The 15,939-nt window shown below is 42.9% G+C and overlaps 1 protein-coding gene across 4 annotated transcripts in view; it reads right to left on the bottom strand.

Moving 5' to 3' along the window:
- Positions 1-15,939, bottom strand: part of Map3k13 (mitogen-activated protein kinase kinase kinase 13) — a 146,665-nt gene that overhangs the window by 101,986 nt on the left and 28,740 nt on the right. The window contains exon 1 of one of the 4 annotated variants that reach the window (XM_021184533.3): positions 4,878-5,127. The exons of the other annotated variants lie outside the window; for them this stretch is intronic. The gene's annotated coding sequence lies outside the window, so the exon portion shown is untranslated. Of the gene's footprint in view, positions 1-4,877; positions 5,128-15,939 lie in introns of those variants that run through there. 4 annotated transcript variants of the gene reach the window in all.

Raw genomic sequence — 15,939 nt, 5'->3', positions numbered from 1 at the left:
CCTTCCTGATGCTGGAATCACAAACATGTTCTATAATCCTCAACTAGCAATTTTAAGTTATTTAAAAATACAAAATTTTCAAAGTATGATTTTAAAAATAGAAACCATAGATCTGGGCATGGTGATTGACACTGTAATCCCAACACTGGGGAAGATGGGACATGTAGATTGCTGTAGGGTCAGCCTGAGCTACATAGTCAGTCCCAAGGCTACCTGGGAACATCACAAAGAGGGAGAGGAAAGGGGGAAAAATGTACGAGCCTGTGGGTAGGGAAGAGGGCTGAGAAATGCCCTCATGTGGATGCTCTCCAAGGAAGGGCGTGACCTGGCCACTGCAGTCATGACCTCACAGCTGCTGTGGCTCCTGCACGGAGCAGTCAGTCATGGGTCAGGGAGGGGCACACACATCCCTACCCACCCTGGGAAACCAGTGACAAGTGATGGATGCTGGGAAGGGTGTCACTGTCTTCAGGTGCAGCCACATGTGACCCTAATGTACACCAATGGACAGCGCCACACTGCACATGCTCAAGCAGACAGTCCTGGCTACACTCAGGAGTTAGCCACAAAGCAAAAAGACATGAAGGTGAGAAAGGGACTCATAGGGAAGGAGTGGCTGAGGGGGTGGGACGGGGCAGGGTCAGGGGTGGAGACTGAGGCGGAGTGGGGTAAGGTGGGGGTGGGGAAGGATAAGACTGAGAGAATCAGAATGCAATACATGCATGCATGAAACTGCCAAACTAAATCCAATATTAAAGAAGAACAAATGACATTAAATGTGCCTCAAGCTATTATAATGCCCTTATATGTCTTCATATATTATAATGCCCTCAAATATTATAACCCACTCATATATTATAATGCCTTCATATATAATGCCCTCACATATTGTAATGCCCTCTTACACTATAATACCCTCATTATTATAATACCCTCATATATTATAATGCCCTCATATGTTATAATGCCCTCATATGTTATAATGCCTTCATATATAATCCCTCACATATTGTAATGCCCTCTTATACTATAATACCCTCATACATTATAATGCCCTCATATGTTATAATGCCCTCATATGTTATAATGCCCTCATATGTTATAATGCCCTCACATATTATAATGCCCTCATATGTTATAATGCCCTCACATATTATAATGCCCTCATATATTTTGTGCCCTTTAACTTTATTCACTTCCTGTGTTCCTTCCGATGTACACACTATTTATTTGCTAAGATCTCATTCTGTGAAGTCAATAAGCTACGAGCCAGATGAGGTTCTGGTAAGTGTGCCTCTGGTTTTCCTTGTCTCCTTTCTGCCTACATCTTATATAGAAAGAACAAGACAAATGGCAGTCTATCCTCCACAAGACTTCAATCGTGGTAAGCACGAGCAGGAAGAACACAGCGATTAAATCAGAGATGAGTCAGAGACCAGGTGCCAAGGAAACCAAGACTTACACAGCGGCGGTCTCAATGCTGGAGAGCAACTAGGAGCTAGAGCCATAGGACTCAGAGGCCAGAGGGAAGCAAAGGGTTAACAGTCTGGGCAGGACAGGGTCAGTCAAACGGAGGCTCCAGATGGAAGAAATGATTCTGTGGGCGCTGGGAAATGCTATGCAACCCACTTATTAAAAACATTAACATATTAAAGCCTGGGAGGCCATAAATGTATACGCTCGCTTCTTTCTTGCTTCTTTTTTTTAAAAGCTCATTTCTTTTTACTTAGCTCTTCTTGTGTCCTGCTCAAGACACCTTCCCCTCAAACCCACCTTCCTGCACTCTCTTTCCACAGCGTCGTGGCTCAGTTTATCTATGAACTGCCTCTGTCTATTTTAGTGTATGGCATGCAAGAGGGTGACTTCTCTGTTCTCATCTTCCCTCTCGCTCTGCACAGAGCAGGAGGGTGTTCTTCTCAGCAAGCTGACAACCTGGGTTTGAGTTCCAGACCCACAGAGTGGAAGGAAAGAACTGACTCCTGCAAGCTCTCCTCTAATCTGTACATGCATCTTGGCACATTCATGAGTATGACACACACACACATACACACATACACACAAACACACACTTTTTAAAGATTAGTGAATCTTAAAAAAAAAAGGAAGTTCTAGAGATCTGTCCCACAATGTGGACATACTATTTCTAAGCTGTACATTTAAAATTGGTATGAAGTTGGTAAATTTCATGACCTGTTTATTAGCAACTAAATTTTTTTTACTTAACAAAAAATTATTATAAACTCTAAAAACAACAAAAAAGTATGCTGAAGTCATTTTTTAATCTATCAGACTGGCTAAAGCCTAATAATACACTTGGCAGGGCACTGGAGCTGATGTCTTTATTGCTAGGGCCCCACAAACTGGTATCGTCTTTCTGGAGGACAATCGGATGTCTGCAGCATCTTTTGACAATGCATTGAACCATAAGAACTTCATCATTGTTTGTAACAAGAAACAACCAAATGCCCAACTTTACGAGATTGCTTCTATTTAGTCCAACCATACAGTATAATAAAACACAACTATTTAAAAATGAAGGTGTTCTCTAAGTATTATTAGCAAGACATAGTCAACATATATGAAAAATTCAAAACAGAATGCAAGTGTTGTGTGGGGAAAGGAAGCAGTTCCGCGTTTCCTTTCGCATGCAGTGAGGTCATGGAGCAGGGTGCACAAGACACAGCAGTGATTTAGGGCTTTCACGAGAATCAAAGCATCCTGGATGGGAACTGGATGAGTGAGAAGACTTCTGAGTGGACCTTTTTATGTGGTGGTGGTGGTCTTAGAGTCATGTGACTCTATCAGTTATTTTTAAAAGAATGTTTAGAATCAATTTTAATGATACCAGGGGATATTAATCTCTTTGTACAACTATTTCCCACGTGTCTATTCCCACAGCCAGGCAATACAATGGGTATTGATGATGCAGCACTGAACAAGATAATGTTGCCCTCTTAAAACTCACATCCTACGGAGAAAGACCAAATGTACACATATACACATATATGCACACTTCTTTATCTGTATAAAACAATGTCCTACTGGACATTGAAAAAAACAAAACAGCAAGTCCTGGCAAAGGGAGAGGAGTAATTTGGAGGGCAGGAGTGGGGGCGGCGCCCTGCAGGGCACTCTTCCAGGCTGCTAGGAGGAAGCTTTGGTGGCTACAGAATGAGCCAACCTGGGAAAAGATCTCTCCAGGCAGCAAAGGCCCCAAGGCAGAACCAAGCCTGCTATAACCAAGAAACAGCAGAACCTTGTCTGTAGCTGGAGTGAACTGAAGAGAGGGGCTATGGGGGGGGGGGTTGGTACACACACACACACACACACACACACACACACACACACACACACGGGAGCTAGGCTGAGCCACCTTAGAGGGCGCTGCAATGACATGAATGTTAGGTGACTCAGAGATATATAAGCAGCTGGCAGGGGTGTCTGAAAATTTCCAAAAGAGCTTGGCTTTTTGAAATTACCAAAGAATTCTGGTTAAGATACATATGCCGACACACACTTGTCTGGCTCCAGGTGGCTACAAGACTGACCCAGCCAGGAAACAGCTGCTTCCCTATCAGTCTGGCTTCTTTCCAAAGACTTCTACTCCCTCCCCAGTCTCGCTTCATGAACCAACAACCAACCAAATAACTTCTCCCAAGAAACTTTATTGCCTTAAGGAAGTTAGCAGGCCAGGAGCCTAGAATTACTGGGATTCAGCAATCTAAAGGGTGGACAAAGTCTCACTTCAGTACAGTCCTGGACCCTACTTAGAACAACATGTCCTGAGCTCTCATCCCACCAGGACCACGTCTGGTTCCCACTTGGCACACAGCAGCGAGAAGCAGGCTTGGAAATAAACTGTCGCTATGGTCTGAGATGAAGACAGGGAAGCCCAAAGCTTCTACATAAAAAATTTCAACATTTACCAATGGCTGGTGGGGTTACTGGCTAAGAGCTAGGTTCTAGCTCATACATTAACCATGTCAAAGTATAAATCCTTAGTCAAAAATCATACAATTATGATGCATCAGTTTTTAAAATATTTATTGTAGTAAGAAGAAAACAGAAAATCTCAACCCTTCCAACACCAAATGTAGCCCTAAAATCCTTGTATCTACACTCAAGAGGTCAGCATGTTTGTGTGCCAATGTGCGGTTCCCAAAATCCTAATCTCAAGACAAGGGCAGTGGGAGCAGCACTAATTTATTACACACACACACACACACACACACACACACACACACACACACCATATGCCTCATATACTATAGGCATATCATATCAGACTGGGACTTCTGCCTGACAAATCAGTACAGATGTCAAAGTCCTACAATCTCTCTGTCACATCACATTAAGTCTCAGGACCTCTGGCTTCCATCCACTTCACTCTGTTGCCGCATTCTAGGTTCCCAACCTCTGTTGTGTTTTAAGCACCACTCTCTCGTTCCTTTCATTTTTTTGAATATAAAAATTTCTACCTCAATCAGCTCAGCGAGATATCTACTAACACATGCCTTAAGCAACTGTAAGGAACATAGGGTGAAATCTAAGCATGTTTCGGAAATGCTCAATCTCCAGGCACAGGGTATAAATCCATTCCCATTTGTTTTCAGCTGTAAACACCTCCACTCAACATAAGACATTAAGATCTTTTTGTTCAATCAGGACCAGTTTGAGTAGAATACTCACTTCGGATTTTTATGGCTTCTCTTTTCATTTTAAAGAACAAAGCCATTTGTGAAGTGCTGAAACTTCCTAAGCAGGTCTAGTATAGAAGACCCAAAACCATTCAGAACTTGATTTAATCTTATGGAAACTATTCTTGCAATTGTTATCTATTAAAATGCCACAAAAGTTAAAAAACAGAAACTACTTACGGCATGCTGAAGTCTGGACAGATAACCTGAAACTACAGGCAGCCAACGATTCCTTCGGATTAAACTTTGTCCCCTGCCTGGCTGTTTCTGGATCAAGTTCACACAGAGACATGTTTGCAGTGGCCTTGGAGGCTACCGCCCTACAGGCCAGTAGGAGGGGCTGTTCCTTTAACTCCTGCGACTCAGCAGCATCCCAAAGGTCAAGTTCAATGTGTGTAAAGACAAAAGTAGTGAGGACTAGGGGAAGCCCGAGAACTCTCATTACTCCCGATGGCTGGGTTTGGGTTTCCATGTGTTCCAGGGTGGGAGGAGTACAGTCCTCGGAGCTCCAAGGATCTTGATTCTTATTTCAATGCAAGTGTCTCCTCCTCCTTGGAGTCGCTTGGTTGTGCAACCACAGCGGAAAGGCCTGAAGCTTGCTTCTCTGTTTGCACACCATGGGCTCCCTCTTCACACCTCGTTTTCTAGTGATTATAATAATGCAGGATAGCTTGTAGATGTAATTGTGTTCTCTTAGTTCAATGCTGTGTCCTTTGCCTGTATGCTTTCCCTCCTGAATTGCTAGTTCTCACCAGGAGCCCCTCCAGGAATAGCCATCTATTACAGGCTACATGTGCTAACTACTCTGGGAACATTGTATTTTCTCTCCCAGAAAAATACATGTTGGAATCTTTAGCTTTTCTTGACTCTCTGCATATAACTTGGCATCCTCACATCCTGGTGAGTCTCTGCAATGAGCAGAATGTGATGTCCCCATTACTAGAACCTGTAAAAATTACTTTATACAAGGGACTTTGTACATATGATTGAGTTTAAGAATGGTGAAATGACATTATCCACCAGTCCAATCTAGTCACAAGACTGTTATCAGCTGGGCAGTGGTGGTGCATGCCGTTAATTCCAGCACTTGGGAGGCAGAGGCAGGCAGATTTCTGAGTTCGAGACCAGCCTGATCAACAGAGTGAGTTCTAGGACAGCCAGGGCTACACAGAGAAACCCTGTCTCGGAAAACAAAACAAAACAAAACAAAAACAAACAAACAAACAAACAAAAAACAGAGAGAGAGAGAGAGAGAGAGAGAGAGAGAGAGAGAGAGAGACTGTTATCACTCTTCCCGGCTATGATTAGAAAGAGTCCCTGTGAGGACTCCACTAATCCCTGCTGGCTTTAAGGTGAAGAGGCACAATCTATGGGCTGCAGGTGGACTTAAGCTAGAAGCAGCACAGAAACAGAGCCTCTAAGAAAGTTTGAAGCCCTGGAAATACTTGTTTTTAAGCCCAGTGAGACCTACCCTAATCTACAATCTTAATTTATTTCTTAAATCGTGTATGTGCATTTATTTCTGTGGGAAGGCATGTGAACGTTCATGCAGGTGCCATGGAAGCCAGAGGCATCGGGTGCCCTGGCACTGGAGTAAGAGGTGATCATGAGCTACCTGACACCTAAGCTAGCAAATGAACTAGGGTCCTCTGAAAGAGCAGCAGGTCCTTTTGCACTGAGCCATCTCTCCAGCTCCCTACTCTGTAGTCATTTAGATCATAAGTTTGTGATAATTTTTGTAGACTAGAAAAATAATATAGGTAACTTGATTTCAATATATTCAATATATCCTATTCAAGGCTGAATAGAATAGTCTAAGATGTCTGATAAAGGAAAAATATTAAAACTATTAAAAAGATATCCTTGGCCTGGAAGTAAACACTGTTTTTGCTTTTTAATGCATTATATTCAAATTAGTGGATCCCCAAGTCTTTGCCCACACAAACTGTTTAACATCAGTGTAGTTGGTAGATTGAGTAGATTTGGCCCTCATAGCTTCATGTGGTTGAATGCTTGGCCATAGCGGGTGACAGTATTAGGAAGTGTGGCCTTATTGGCAGAAATGCGTCACTGTCACCATCACTGTCATGTCACTGTCACCCTGATGGCAGACTTTAAGGTCTCCTAAGCTCAGGCCCTGCCCAGTGCTGAAGACAATCTCCTCCTGGCTGCCTTCAGATCAAGATGTAGAACTCTCAGCTCCTACAGCACCATGTCTGCCCACATACTGCCATGCATCCCACCGTGATGATAATGGACTGGACCTCTGAACCTGTAAGCCAGCCACAATTAAATGTTTCCTTTGTAAGAGTTGCTGTGGCTGTGGTGTCTCCTCACAGCAGCAGAACACTGACTGAGACATTCTGTGCCTGACTCTGCTCTCCTCTGTGAGCTCTGGTCTAGCCACAGCTAAGACAAGAAGAGGGATGGCTTTCGAACACATGCAAATACGATGGTGGTTTGAATGAAGAGTGACACATTGAAATGCTTAGTCCCCAGGGAGGGCCCTACTGAAAGGATCTGGGGGGCTGCCTTGTTGGAGGAAGTGTGTTACTGGAGGTGGGCATTGAGGTTTCCAAAAGCCCAAGCCAGGCTTAGTGGCTCTCTCTTGCTGCCTGTGGATCTGAATACAGAACTCTCAGCTCCTTCTCCAACACTATGTCTGCCTGCATGTCACCACACTTCCTGCCATGATCATAATGGACTAAATTTCTGAAAGTATAAGCCAGCCCCAACTGGATACTTTCTTTTATAAGAGTTGCTATGGTCATGGTGCCTCTTCACACTCAATTTCATTCAGCACAGGAGAGATAGCAATTAAAAAAAAATGGTATCATCTTAATCTATATTTTAACTTTAATTTGGTAAAATTCAAAATATTGTATAAGACAGTGCTGTGAAGTTATGGGGAAATAATGGAAGCTAAACTGGTAGAACCACTCTGGAAAACAAACGGACACATGATGAATACACTGACCCTTTCATCAAGCAATAACTAAAGCCACATTTTCCCATGTAAGCAAACACGTGTGTGTGAATATCCACAGCAGCATTATTTGCAAAAGTAAAGGATATGAGCCATAGGGACCTAGTATATGCAGTTATCATATCTGATGGTATATGGAATGAAAAACAAGGCAGTTGTAGGCTACTCATTGAGAATAAACAAATATAATTGAAACTATTTATATGTAGAGAAATTTGTTTAAATGCAATTGTGTGTATGCATTTTCGTGCACATAGGTGTGGCTGAGGCATGTGTATGGGTGTGCATACCTGTATACACCTCTCAGGAAGGATATTTAAGAAAACAGAAACAGAAGGCAGACTCTAGATTAGCAGAGGCTCCAAGGTAGAAAGCACACAGGATCCTTCTGGGCTTCGGGAGCTTTTTACCAAAGCTGATATTATCAATTTGAAAATATGCTAAATGTAATATGACACCCTAGATTATATGTTGAGACAGAAAAATACAGTCCTTGAAAAACTTCGTAAGAGATAAATGAAGTGCAGATTTCAGCTAACAATCACATTCATTTCTTTATTTTGACAAATAAGTAACACCCACAGAAGGTTCTTATATGAGAAGTACTTGGGCACAAACCTGAGACTTACCAGAGAAGCCATGTTGAAATATGTGACTGCTTTTAAAACTTGGGCTACCTAGAATTTTAAATATAACTCTGAATTATGGCTTCTCTTGGCAAATTACAAGATATATTTTACTATCAAAGAAGAAAAACAACAAACGAAGTTTTAACCTGGTCACACCTGCCACTATGTCTCTACTTCTATAACCACTCACTGTTTATCGTCTGTGGCTGAGGCTTAGTCACACACGGAAAGGAAGTCAGTGACAAATCAACAGCACAGAGAGTTCTGGATCGAGTATGTATGTGAGAGTGAGTGATGTGCACATACCTGTGCTGTGGTCAGCCATATGCCATGGATATTGTGTCACCAAATTCTAAATGATCTCAAATACAACTAAACCCATGACTGACTTATGATAAACAGGACACGGGTAAGGTGGAAGAGCAATTTTCGCCCCTAATTTTCAACCAATCAAAATGAAATACTATTTTACTGTTAAATATTCCTACGTAAAGGTAATTGCTGCCAAGCAAACACCTGGTCGCAGCCTTCACGGGAGAAGCTACTCGAATAGTCAAAACATCAGTACAGGAGTTTCTAGAAGACACCATCAAAAACTATGGCAAAGTAGCAGTTTCCCTAAAATAGTGCCTGGCTGCTTACTGAGTGAACCAGGTATTATTCTTGATGATAATGTCAGCCTGAAAGAGATCACTGCTGCTTATTCATCAGAAGGACAATGTTAAGGATAGTCCAACCACAGCTCCCTAAGTATCTGTGCTCATAAACGAAAAATCAACCAGGCAAGTTATTTCCTTTTTGATTGTTGTGGTTTTTGTTTTAAAACGAGTTCTCACCATGCAGCTCCAGCTGGCCTGAAACTCTTTAGGCAGACCAGGCTGGCCTTGAACTCAACAAAAATCCACCTGCCTTTGCCTGTAAGTACTGGATTAAGTTTGTATGCACCATGCCAGCAGCTCTTGTTCGTTTTGCACACCATCTGGAACTACCTTTTGAGGCTAAGAAACAACAGGTGAAAATAACACCAAGCTTGAGAGACAGCGTGGAGCTTCCATAAGTCACTCGGCCTGGGATGTGGCTCACAGTGAACTGCAGCTCTGCTCAGACTCCTTGACAGTGCCTCCTGCCTACAGCTCTCTGATGTAATGGATTTTTTATTTTGTTTTTTGTTTGTTTGTTTGTTTTTAAAGACATTATCATGCTTTGCGAGAGCAATCTGAATTGGTATGGCAGGATTAATAAATTATTTTCATTTTCAACTTTGATCTCCATAATCATGAGAATGATAGAATTCTTAGTCATTCCTTTCTTATTTTAAATATATATTCAGAGAAAATACAAGGTTACAGCAATTGATAACGAACCCCACTAAGGAGTTTGGTGGCAGGATAGAAAGCATGAGCCTCTATCTACAAGTTGAACTCGCACACACAAGTCCCAGCAGTTGGCCAACCGGTGTGATAAGATGCAGTATGCAATAATGTGCCCAGATGTGAAGCTCAGCTCTTCGTCGTGGAAGCTCCAAAGCAGGAACTCAGATTCACTCGTTTAGCCTACTGCACTGCACAAACAGTATCTTTTACTCTGTGTGTGTGGTGACATGAAAAACAGTATCAGACATAGACAGACGAGGCAATGTTCTCACCTAGTAAAGACTCAGTTTAATCTTTATGTATGGCTGGAAATAGCTATCTATGTATGTATATATCTACCTGCATATACCAGTAGACTCTGCTACTAAATTCTAAGTCACCTAATGCAATATCCAGCAATGGGCACTAATGAGCAAGCGGCAGTAACTGTAATATTGACTCGGTGATCTCAACTTACCATTTTTTAAAGTATGTTCTAGAAAAAAGTGCAGACAATTTGATTTCATTTTCATGAACTTTAAAGAAAGCAATTGAAAGCTAGGCAGCATTTGGATTAGGATATACAGGCGTGTGGCAGATCCCCTGGAGAAGTGACAACAGTTATCACGGATCCCAGCTCTTGGCTTTCCTCTGTGGATCAGGGACGAGCGAGCGCATAGGAGGATTTAGTGGGAACGGGGCTCATCAAGCCCCACTGTAGGGATGCACACACTCATGCTGGAGCTATTTCATAAATATAAATATTTACTACTTTTTAAAAGCTCATCTTTCGACAGCAAATGAACCCCCCACTGGAGCAGCAGGAGTCTGTAGAATGTCTGATCTGGGACCCTGTGCAGTCGAGACCATAGGCTGATTTGCACCCAGCACCCTTTGTTTCCTAATGTCAGTTAAGGGCAGCTTTATAATGTTTCAAGAACAATTGGTTCATTTAGACTGATAGACGTACTGAGAAAAACATACTGAAAATATTTTAAGAACTTCTGCTCAGGAGAGCTAGAAAGGATGAAGGTGCTGGCCACAAGCCTGCAGCCAGAGTTCCAAGCTTCGGGACCATGAGCTGGATGAGGATCAACATGCAGCCCTCTGACCGCCGCATGCAAGCTAAGTCCCAACCCCATCCCACCCCCAACACACACACACACACACACACACACACACACACACACACAGTGAAAAAAAAAAACCCTCCCATCGCTAGCTGGGGAGAGCAGCTTTTTTTTTTTCTAAGTTTAAAAGAAATAATAAATCATGGAAGAATATGCTTCCAAGTTCCTTAAACTTATTTTTAATCTAAGTATAAAGATATCGAGTTCCAGGTCTCCCTTTTATATTAAACCAAACAGGATAAAAGGAGCCACTTGAAACCAGATGGGTTAATGTTTATTCAGAGGCAGCTTTTCCCAATTGTGTTCACCTTTAAGGTTTGAACGGGTGAATGACCTTGCTGGAATTCCCCTGTCAGCTGGGAGTATCTACTGACCTTCCAAATGGAAACTACGCTCACATGACACACTAGAACAGCAGGCCAAGTGGTACCTGTCCCTGCACCTTGAACCTGGTAGTTACGACTACAGATGAATCAATAGGCTTCATACAAAACGAAAAGCTCTTCCTCTCTTAGGTCACTAAACAAAGTATTAAAACAAAGTATTAAATTTCATTATATTCCACATTATGTACTTAAAGCACATTCAAATGCACGGCTTCAACCTATCACCAACAGGCCTGTTTTCAAATACAGACTACACCATTCTGAAGCGAGAATTTGAATCCATACCTGAATTCTGTTACTTCAGTGTAACCACCTAAAAACCTAGATAATATGTAAAAACCTAGATAATATGTAAAAACCTAGATAATATGTAAAAACCTAGATGATATGTAAAAACCTAGATGATGTGAAGCCTTCATTGTTTTTATTTGAGAACTCCTAAAACATCTACCTTTGTAGAAAAGGCACCGTGAGGTGAGGTGGTCCTGTTCTTTGCAGTGTGAGCCAATCATGAGATGAAACTCAACACAAAAGGTGCAGACGAAAACCCCCTCGCCACACCCACTGGCTAGCCACACCCCCTCTCATTTTCAGAAGTTGAAAACACAGTAAACATTATACGAACAGTAGCCCAGCAACTTTTCTTTCAAACACTGTTTTCCGGGGTGGGGGTGGGGGAGTAACATTTCACAGTCCGAGTTTCTACAGAACTTTTTATTAATGTTAGAAACTGAGATGAAAGCACACTGCTCAGCAGACAGTGATCCTGAGCTTAAAGATAACTTGTTCTAGAATATCTCAATAGTGGCTGACATCTTCTATTGCAGGGCACATACGTTTTGTAATAGTTTTTAAATTTTGTACATCTTAAAGGGAGGTAGAGAGATAGTTTAACTGCTAAAGAATATTTTTATTTAGATAATTTTTCAGAATTATTTTATGAGTATTTTGCTTGCATGTATTATGATGGTCTGAATGAAATGGCCCCCCACAGACTCATAGGGAGTGGCACCATTAGGTGCTGTGGCCTTGTTTAAGGAAGTGTGTCAGTGCGGTGGGCTTTGAGGTTTCAGATGCTCAAGCCAGGCCCAGTGTCAGTCTCTTCCTGCTTCCTTTGAATCCAGATGTAGAAATCTCAGCTACTGTCTCGGTGCCATGTCTATCTGCATACCATGGTGACATAGACTAAAGGTCTGCACTGTAAGCCAGCCCCCAATTAAATACTTTCCTTTGTAAGAGTTGCTGTGTCATGGTGTCCCCTCACAGCAACAGAAACCCTAAGATATGCATATATGTGCAAACCTGGTGCCTATGCAGCCAAAAACCAGGCATCAGATCCCCAGGAACTAGAGTTAAGAATGATTGTGAGTTCTATGTGGGTCCTGGGAACCAAACCTAGACCGTATGCAAGAGCAGCAAGTACTGTCAAACCGTTCCGCATCTCTCCAGCCCTTTAATTGTTTTGAGGCAGGGTCTCACATGGTCTAGCCTGGGCTTGAACTCCCTCTGCAGGTGGTAATGCCCTTCAGCTCCTAATCCTCCTGCCTCTGCCTCCTGAGCGCCAGGATGACAGCTGTACTTCACCCCTCTGAGTGCAGGAGGAGCCAGGGGTATGGGTTCCAGGGTCTTATGCTTAGGCAGGTACTCTACCAGCTGAGTCATACCTCCTGTCTTACCATACGTTTTTTTGAAGTACTGGCATATTAAACAGAAATTACTGAACGCTGTTGTTTAGGGGCTAAGCTCCGCTATTGGGATCCAACATACAAGGCTAAAAATTGAAATGGTGTCGTCCATTTCAACCCAGCAAAGTTGAAACGGGGCCATTTCTCTGACCTGAAGAATCAGGATTTGTGAGCCAAACTTCCCCAAGTAGGTCAGCTATAACTGGTAGAGTTACAGCTTCCTCTATCAGTCCTTGCAGCTCCTGGGAAAGGAATCCTGATATAAACAGTAATGTTTCTGATCTTCCATTTCCTGTCCCTTCTTTCAAGGAAATGACCCACCTTCTTCCTTCCTTAAATATTTATTTTATGAATGAGTATTCTATCTGCATGTACCCCTGCATGCCAGAAGAGGGCATTCGATCACATTATAGATGGTTGTGAGGCACCACGTGAGTACTGGGAATTGAACTCAGGACCTCGGGGAAAGTAGATAATCCTCTTAACTGCTGAGCTATTTCTCTATCCCCCCCCCCCCCCCGCTACTTTCCTTTTTCCCCCCTTGAGACAGGGTTTCTCTGTGCAGCCCTGGCTGTCTTGGAACTCTACAGACCAGGCTGGCCTTGAACTCAGAAATTTGCCTGCCTCTGCCTCCCAAGTGCTGGGATTAAAGGTGTGCGCCACCACTGCCCGGCTACCTTGTGCTCAGATCCTCAGAATATGTGTTCTATGTCATGGAATGAAATGTCCAGACTCTTTCAACTGTGACTGTGCTTTGCTAGGCATGACATCGCACTAACTGCTGGCTGTCTTGACGACCAGCCGTCTTTCTTGCCCAGGTTCTCAGTGGTCCTACTGCCTCCAGTTTACTGACGAACAATGGATGGGGCACTAACTCCACAGGCACAGGCAACTCTGATCTTTCAAATAAAGGCACGATTAACAAAGGAATAATTGGGACAGAGAAGAAAAAAATACGCAATCAAATCATCTTCTCTCCAAGGATTTTTTATCTCTATGTCTACTCCCCTATTCTCAGCTACTCAGTAAAAATAAAATAAAATTTGAAATACAAAATGTGTAATTGTTTCCTAAAATCCTTGCAGTCTTCAAGTGGTAAACTTATTTCATGTCAGTGAGCTGGCCAATGGCTGGTAACCTTAGGAAACCCAATGGGAGCCCAGCACCATGAAGACTGAGGGGCAGCATCAGACGCAGGGAGGACACAGGGACTTAGAGTTAAATAAAGCAACATGGCAGTTAATCATAGCTGGGTAATGAAGCGCTCATAAAAGCCCAAAGGAGCATCTGGCAGCTCAGCCACGGCCATTCCTGGAGTCTGGCAAGCTCAGCCACGGCCATTCCTAGAGAGCAGAGCCCTCACCCATCCCATGTGCCCTGCTCTGTCCCTCTCCATCGTTTCCTGCTAATTTCCTTTACAGTCAGTCATCCATAGGTAAGTCCCTGGTTCTGTGTGAACCCTAGCGAATCTAATGGATCCGAGGAGGGATCTGTGGCAACGACAAGCTGAGCTGCTTGGCTGAGCAATCTGGAGCTGGCACTTATATCTGAAATATACGATGCTGGTCTCTATGAGCTGAGACTGCAGCTTTCACACGGATGTAAAAAAGCATTTTATTTCCCCTGATACGTGTCCTTTTCCAGGGCCAGCCCAGCTATGCTCACCTGAGTCATACCCAATTTATAGTATAACACACATCTGAAGGGCTCACCTTGTAGGACTGCATATTTGGATGTCATAGAGCTCCACAGGCAACCAAGCACCTGACACGTAGCTGAGTGTACACTTCCCAGTGCGGCTGGAAATGTAAAATACATAGTTTCTTCCTTGTGGGAAGAAGGGAAAAGAAGAAAGTATGTCTAACTTCCCGTCTTTTCAGAAACTTTAAGTGACTGTTTTCTATCTAGCCTGACTTGGAAGTGCTGAGATAATGTGGGATTTTTGGATGCCTGGATAGTGCTGAGTATGCAGTACCAAAAATAGACACCAGAGGGAGCAAGAAGCCCTTACAAGTTCCTGAAAAAGTTCTTCAATTATGGAATTACATAAACCCACAGTCCAGAGACCATGCACCCACAAAAGACTTGAGAGGTTCAACTATCTAGGCTAATGGGCGAATGTCCACTCTATATGAATCTAGTCCATAAATGACTGGGAGAACAGGCTGCTGGTCTATTCTCTTGGTGCGTCTAACAGGAAACAAATATGAGAGGAACTGTCACAGGAAGCACAGAAATGAAAACTACCCAGACATGGTGGCTCCCTTGTGTAAACTCAACACGTGGGCAAGCTCAGGCAGGATGCCATGAGTACAAAGCCAGCCTGGTCTACAGAGTAAGACCTTGTGCAAACCAAAACTAACAATGAAACAATCCGGGTATACACCAAAGCTGAAGAATTCAGAGAAAGAACAGAAAGAAATTGTATTAAAGAAACTGAAGGCACTGTAAGACACAACACAAATAGCCAGTGAAATCACAGAAGTAATACAGGAACAAGAGGAGAATACCAACAGGGTGTCAGAAATCACATAAAAGAACCAAAGGAAAAAATACACAACTGGAGAACTCAGTAACTGAGTTGGAAAACTCAACGTTTTTTCAACATTACATTTGATCAAATAACTCAGCAAACTTGAAGACAGACAATTTAAGATCATGAAGTAGAAGGGACAGAAAGAAAAGTGACACTCGAGGGACTGAGACACCGTCAAGATGGCCAGCACACACAGAGTTACAGTGTAAGAGAGGGACAGTGTAAGGTGGCAGACATCGCTCACATCCCCAGTCCTGCTGAATGAGTGAAGGGAAGCGGGCCTCCACGTCCTCATTACCTCTCTATTTACTGCGTATGAAGAGGTATATATGTGCTCCGATGCACATGAGAAAATATTACAGAACAACTCTCCTCCACCTAGGTTCTGGGGACTGATTGCGTTATAAGGCTTTGCAGCCAGAACCTTTACCCACTGAGCTATCTCGCCACCCCTGCATATCTAAATTTAATGAGGTCAAAGTGTTCTGACTAATGAGCCCAAAGAAGTCCACAGAAAGAAATATAACTGAACTGTCAA

The sequence above is a fragment of the Mus caroli genome, unplaced genomic scaffold, assembly GCF_978045245.1.
Source record: "Mus caroli unplaced genomic scaffold, Mus_caroli_1 scaffold_17, whole genome shotgun sequence".
Taxonomy (NCBI): Eukaryota; Metazoa; Chordata; class Mammalia; order Rodentia; family Muridae; genus Mus; species Mus caroli.
The sequence above is the reverse complement of the archived record's forward strand: the minus strand, read 5'-3'. Positions and strand labels throughout refer to the sequence as shown.